A 7,324-nucleotide genomic window follows, 5' to 3' on the forward strand; every position below is an offset into this window, starting at 1 on the left:
TGGTGGTTTCCTGCCTGGGTGAAAGATCTCAGGTGGTGTAGGAAGAAACTAAGGACCTGTCTTCATGAGATGCTGTTTGTTATGAATTCCCTGACAGTTTACTTTTTGGAACTTTTATTACAAATTGATTTTATTTCATCCCATGTCCCATTAACGAAGAAGAGTAATTTCTGCTTGCATCTGGATTTACTTAACTTGGGTGAATCCACTTGTGTAGACATGCTTTGCGGTATTAGAGGGTCTTCAATGTAAATCTGGTCTGGTGCTGTGGCAGCCTTTGCTGACCCTTGCTGACCCTTCAGTGCAGGAGACACCACCTTGTGTTTCCTTTGCCTTACTTTTTTCATGGCTGATAGGTTCAGTCATGGTCAGTAGGTCACCCAGATGGGGACTCCTTATAGCTGCCCTTCTGATAGCACTTGTCTCAGCCTTCTGTACACTGTTGCTTGATTTGTGGCCACATAGCAGAGACTGTTCATAGCCCATCCTTCCTTCTCCTAAATGCTTCTTTAGGTCCAAGCACTCAACCTTGTAGGAAATGGCACAGGAAGATAGACTTCTGGGTCTGCCTCATGTTTGGCTGGTAGAAACCAGCTTGTTCCAACCTAGGGCATTTCCCATATGACTGCTTTGCTCTTCAGGCTCTCTGTATGGACAGCTGTGTACAGGTTCTGTGCAGGAGATACAATCCCTGTGTAGTAAAGCACAAAGTGTGTTTGTTCTACAGATGATGTATTCTTGTTTTCTAATCTCTCTTTTTGCCTGTCCTTTGTCTCCTCGTACATCTTCAGGGAGGCTAATTTTAAACAGGACCTCTTCTAAATTCCATTGCTGGCTTTCTCACGCATATTTGTTAGATCATGTGAGTAAAACAAGGAACTTCTGAAAATTAGTGTGAGTTGTATTTGTTAAAGTGGGTAGGTAGTGGCTCTGGAAGTTTTCCCATGGGTTATTTTGGTCCTGGCCCTCAGCTGCTGGCAGGGATGGGCTGTACCAGGGCGCCTGGTGGTTTGTGGTACACACACAGACTCTGCAGCAGACCCCTGGCTTCATTTTTTACTCAAGATTGTGCCAAGATTTAAGCTCTGCAATGAAAGAAAGTGCAAAAAAGCAAAAACCCTTCTCCACACACATGGTAGTAATACTTTAAGTATATTTATAGAAAAGGCTGGTATTTTTTCCTGTTGCTGTAAAGTTATTGAAAGAAGGATAGAAGTGTTACTACAATACAGTTCTTCATCTCCTCAGAGCATTTATTCTGTGCTGTCTAAAGACTCTGTGTGATGCTGATGTTGTGTGGTCATTTTTGGATCATTGCTCTCCTGTGGTCTAGGCACAGGTCTAGGAAACCCCTCTGTATCACCACATTGCTCCACCTGAGGGATTATCAGAGGGGTTTGTGTGTTTGTCAGACACAGTTTTGAGAGTTTTGTGAGGACAAGGCAGAACATCACAGGTAAGACATGGCATTGATTTTGGACTGATCCTACATGGACTTGAGCAGAGCCAAGTCTTGAGCCTTTGCACTGCCTCCACAGCAGAAGAGAATAGCAGGAGCAGCTCAGCTTTTCTGCCAGTGTGTTAATGCTTTAATTTTTAGTAATTTCTCCTAGAGTCAGCTGTTCATATTTTTTCCCCCTGTGCAATAGCTGGCTTAAAAGCAGAGGCTTGATTTCTTGCAGACTGTGTTTTCTGGGGTTTTATTAATTTAATCAGTATACAGGTGTGTATATATGGGTGGTTGTCTGACCAAAAATAAATGCTGTCAGAGCTTTTGTGCCTGACACAGGGGGATTAAAACTGGCAGTGCTTTGGGCAGCTCAGGTAACCTTCACACTCATTAATAGAAAAATCCAATAAATTGTTCCTTCTAAAAGCCACCTTTCTTTTTGAGCAGCTCAGACATGCACTCAGATATATAATACAGGCAGCAGAACTGAGCTGAAATTAATCCAGTCTGTAGTTCCTACAGTGACAAAATGTCTGGAAAACTTCGTACCAGGTTGCCCCACGATGGCACTCTGTGTGCATGTCATGTTAAAATAATTTTATAGTTCTGAAAGACCATCTTTATGCACTGCAAATGTCTCTTCCTGGGGAGGCAAGGTGCAATCCAGAGGTGACAGACATGCAACAAGTATTGTCACACAGCCCTTGGTGATGGTCAGTGAGGGCATCAGGAGCATTGTCAGAGGTGATGCAGGCAAAGATAGGAGGATCACTGTGGAAAGGGAAGTAGTGGTTTGTGACCAGAACATGACCTAATATGTTTTCATCCTTTTACATGCTTTTTTTTTTTTAATTGATAAGGTGGTGTAATTCCCAGATATACATAATACCTCATGCAATTGTTTTGCTATTCCTTTATCTTCTATGCAGGGTGCAATCCTTTAAAAGGGAGTCGTGCCCTAAGCAAAATCTGGCTGCTGAGGAAGCAGCGTTTCCGAGGGGTAGGTCTAAAATATAAAAGTAACTTCCTCTTCTTTTGTTAGTAGGAAAAGTGCTAAAATAGTTTAAAAAAAAGTAACAGGATAGAGGGGAAAAGATGGTACCTTAACTTTAGGTTAGAGATCATAGGTTCATAGATTGGCTTAAGTTGGAATGTACCTTAAAAATCATCTCATTCCAACCTCTCTGCCATAGGTAGGGACACCTTTCCCAAGACCACTTGCTCAAGGCCCCTTCCAGCCTGCTCTTGGACACTTCCAGGGATGGCGCACCCACAACTTCTGTAGGCAGCCTGTGCCAGGTGCCTCACCACTCTCACTGTACTGTTTTTTCCTGGTACCTAATTTAAACAAAATTTTCTCTTTCAGTTTGAACCCATTTCCACTTGTGCTGTCATTCTAGGCTGTTGTAAATAGTCCCCCTCCATCTTTCTTGCTGGCTCCCTTCAGGTACTGGAAAGCCACAATTAGGTCACCCTGAAATGTTCTCCTTTCCAGGCTGAGCAATTCCAGTTCTCTCAGCCTTTCCTCACAGCCAAGGTGCTCCCTCCCTCTGATCATCTTGGTGGCCTCCTCTGGGCTGACTCCATTGGGTCCCTGTCCCTCCCGTGCTGGGAGCCCAGGGCTGGATGCAGTGCTCCAGGTGGGTCTCAGCAGAGCAGAGCAGAGGGGCAGAATCCCCTCCCTCCCCTGCTGCCCATGGGGCTCTGGATGCAGCCCAGGACACATTAACCTAAATTTGGGAAATTCTTAAGCCCAAGGGGATTAGCCAAATATATATTTTAATGAATGGAAGATTGTCAAATATGTTGAACTTTGTTTGGTGTCTTAGGTAGCATGTGAGGGACCTTTTCGTTTCTCCTTGCAGAGTAATCTTTATGATTATGCTTTAATGCTTTTTCTTGTCTATGTGAAAAACTGGAAAAGAGAATTTTAAAATAAAGTTTTCTTCTCATTCAGTTCCTCTGTAGCTATCATTTATAATTCATTAACGATGTACATGCTTTGAATAAACCATGTATCTCAAAATGGTTTGTTGAAGGAAAAAATCCTTTCATACTTTCACATTGTATATTTTATAATAACTTTTATCAACCTATGACTGAAAATCAGTCTTCATTTTGAAACTTTCTGTAATGGATTGAGATAAAATCTAATTCTGCACTTCACATACTCCATGGGCCAAACAGATCCTTCATTTAATTCCTTTATGCGGGTTTTGCAGAGAAAGGAGTAATTTACAGGAAGATCTTGGCCCTGAGCCCCCTTCAAAGCAACTGGCAAATTAGGTATGGCACAGGCATGTGGCAGTGGGTGAAGCCTCCTTCATGTGGGTGGAAGATGAAACCTTGAGGGGCAGGATGTTTTCTGGAGCACAGGGTTGTTACCCAGCGGTGCTGCTGCCCTCTGAGCCCGCTCAGGTGCTCACCCACCGCTGCCTTCGCATGTCACCCATAGGACACTGCCTGCGCTGATGCAGACCCTGATTGTGCTGCTCCATGGCCTTGACAGCACTCACAAACCTGGATTTGATGTGGCATGACAGGACACCAACTTCTGCTCTGGTAGCGAGGCTGTTCACGTGCAGTGCAGGCTGCCAGGGTCTCCCAGGACGTTCAAGCAGTATCCATGCATAATGGCCTTGTGCAGTTAAGTGGAGCACGCTGTCTGAGATGAAAGTCAAATTTCAGAGCAGGCTTGCTTCCCTCCCCTCCCATTCCCTCCACCAGTGCCCCTTTCACCAGCACAACAGGATGTCTTCCTGCTTCCCTGTCGCTTCCCAAAACACATAAGCCCTCTTTCCTGCGTGGTGTAACTAATCTGGTTTGCTGACTGAGATCTGCCGGGGCCTTTAAAGTGATGCCAGCTACTATGTACTCAGTGTAGCATGGCAGTATTTCAGAATGAAGCTAAAAAACCAAATCCAATAAGCAAGAAAATAACCATAAAGAAGAAGCCCTACTTTCCATTCTGTCCATCAGCTTGCAGTCTGATGGGGCAGCTTTGCACTAAAAGTTGGCCATGGACCATATGTTAGAAGTATGAAGACCTCTTTTTTTTCTACTTTTTTCCTCTTTAAGCTTAAATCTATGAAGAGATGCATTTTTAAAAATCCTGTAGGAAAATCACATTATTTTCAGATACGAGCTCTCAGGCAGTTTGGATTCCTTTTTCTCTCTGTTTGGATTAGCAAACAGCAGCAAAACTCACTTCTCTTCCTAAATCCCCATTCAAAATGGAAGGAAGGTTTCCCAACCTCAGGTTTTGTTCTTTTGAGATTTACTGAAAGACAGTTTCAGTGAGGGGGTTGTGATCCTGTACGGTGCTGGCTTTCATGAAAATTAGCAGAACAATTTTGTGAAAAATATTTGCATTTCAAGCAAATGCAGATTAGTAAGACTTTTATGGTGAAAAAGGCTTTTATGGTTTTGTGAAGAAAACAGGTTAAATGATTTCTTGTTTGTAAAGTTTGTGGAGAGAAGATGACTTTTCAAAAAAGCCTTAAAGAATCCCCAAAACTATACAACATCTTGGGGGAAACAGGATATGACAAAAAAACACAGAGTAAGGGGGGAAACCATCCATAGTGCCAGAATGGGTCCTGGAACCAGGGGGATGCTTTTGGAGAAGAATGGAACGGGTGCTGGAAACTCTGTGGCTCTCTAAAATGGCAGAGTGATGTTCTCTTCTACCAGAGCATTCAAAGAGAAAACTGTTCTTATATGGTTTCATCAGGCCAATTTTAACTTTTATTTTATTTTTTTGTACAAAACAAATAGAGAAATTTTCCAGTGTAGGGACGATTAAGAGTGGATAATCCATTTTTTTGACTCATTCTGATAAGAAAAGAGCTCATCAACTCCTGTAGCCTTGCATCTGAAGACAGTTGCTGACAGATTGCACAAAATATGTCCCTGCATTTTTAGGACCCCGAGACAGCATCTTGCAAGCAGATAAAACCAAATAAAACCTGACAAACTGTTTTTGTACTGGAGAGATGAGAGAAAAAATGCAAATACTTTATGTTAGAAGATTTGAATGTGAAGCTGTGAAGAAGGGCATTGAGTTATAACTTAAACTCCTTAAATGTTCTCTTGATCATGAAGGATCTTAGTTAATTAAAAGTTATTTCATAACTGCTGCTGGGGAGTAAAAAGTTTATTTTTAATTATACTGCCTTACATAATGGTTATATGATGACAGAGGCAGAGAAAGTGATTCAAGTATATTTTTTTAATACAGTTAAATTAAAAAGTGAGGTGTTGATGCATTAATCCATCCTTGACTTGTCCCTGGATCTGTTTCATGATCTCTGCTTCAGCATGCAGTTTTTGAGGACAGTGTCTGTTTGTTCTGTACTTGTACAGCCCATGGCTATGATGACGACTTCTTGAGCATGGTATTCATCATGATAATAAATAATCTTGTCCACTTTCAGCTTCTCCTTTGATCTTAGAACGTTTTGGCCAGCAGACTGGTACACATGCATCTGTAACTAATATGCCAACAAATCATGTCTATAATTTATTGTAATCATTGAAAATGTATTTCAGCTGGATGATTTCTTAAGTAATGTAGTTAACTCTGGCTATAAGGCTGTATTTTCTGCCTTGATGCAAAAAACTGTTGGCTTTAAAAGCTGAGCATGCAACAGTACAATTATTGCAATGTTTTTTTAACCAGAGACAGCATCTACAGAAAGGGAAAGTAAGGGGAGCTGAATATTTGTGTGTAACGTAAATAAAAGAGAAAATTGTTTTCTGTCTAACTTAAAAATATCACCTATGAAATACTCCCTTACCTCTTTGAAGTCTGTGCCTTGCAGTGTTTGCCAGCACTGGAGAGGTATCACTGTGGGGCTTTGGGTCATTGGAGAACTTGCCTTGCTTCTGCATGCTCAGGGAAGGGGCTGCTGTAGGCAGCCTGACTCAGCTCCAGCCTCTTCTCCATCGTACAGCCCCTGAGTGAGACCTTGAGCTGAAATGTTGTGTCCTGCAGTGTACTGTTCAATTTATCTAAAGAAAATACTCGTCTGGAGGAGCCACCACTAGCTGATCAGAATGGACAAAGAAACAGACAGGAAAACCTCAGCTTGCAGAGTGATCTTGGGTTCACTCTTGTTTGACTTCAAAAGGCTTGTTTCTAGCCATGAACAAACTATTGTCCATTTACTTTTGCTTTGACAAGCACCTTTCCTACACAAGGACTGATGGTGATGATGATTATGATTATTGTTGAGCAGGCCTATATTGTGTAGGGTTTTAAACAAAACTATGATAGACACCATAATAGCTCCAAGGAAGTCTGCTGAGAGTTCTCTGCTTTGTGGCCTTGGCCTGTCCTTCCCCCTCTTCAAATTCCGTAATTTCTGAAAGTACCTGAGACTTTTTTGAGTTACAGAGGAAAATGTGGAATTGATTTACCACCTGACTTAATGGGGCTTTGAACAGAAACTTACGGCTATTGAGTATTTCTGACGAAGTCTTGTCAGAGGTTTAGGGCTTGCTTTGTAAATGCATTTATTAATTAATGTATGCCTCTCTCATGGCTTTGACTATTATTTTTTTAAATGGAAGCCATACAAAGGGCTTAATTTCAGTGATTTTTAAATTATTTTTGTCTTAGAAGTATTTGTCAGGGAAAAAGCATATGAAATTGAATAGATGTAAAAATTAATAACATCAGATCCTTTCAATAAAAGGGAATTAATACAATGAAGCTATGCAATATCAAGTTGTATTTATGGGGTCAGATATGCAAAGATCCCTGTCTGAGGTGCATGAAATAGTGAATTTAGAGGGAATGACAATATTGTCTGTTGTTGATGTTACAGTATACTTTCATCCTGTTGTTTGGTGGGGTGGTTAACACTCAGG

The sequence above is a fragment of the Lonchura striata genome, chromosome Z (genome assembly GCF_046129695.1).
Source record: "Lonchura striata isolate bLonStr1 chromosome Z, bLonStr1.mat, whole genome shotgun sequence".
NCBI classification, from domain to species: domain Eukaryota; kingdom Metazoa; phylum Chordata; class Aves; order Passeriformes; family Estrildidae; genus Lonchura; species Lonchura striata.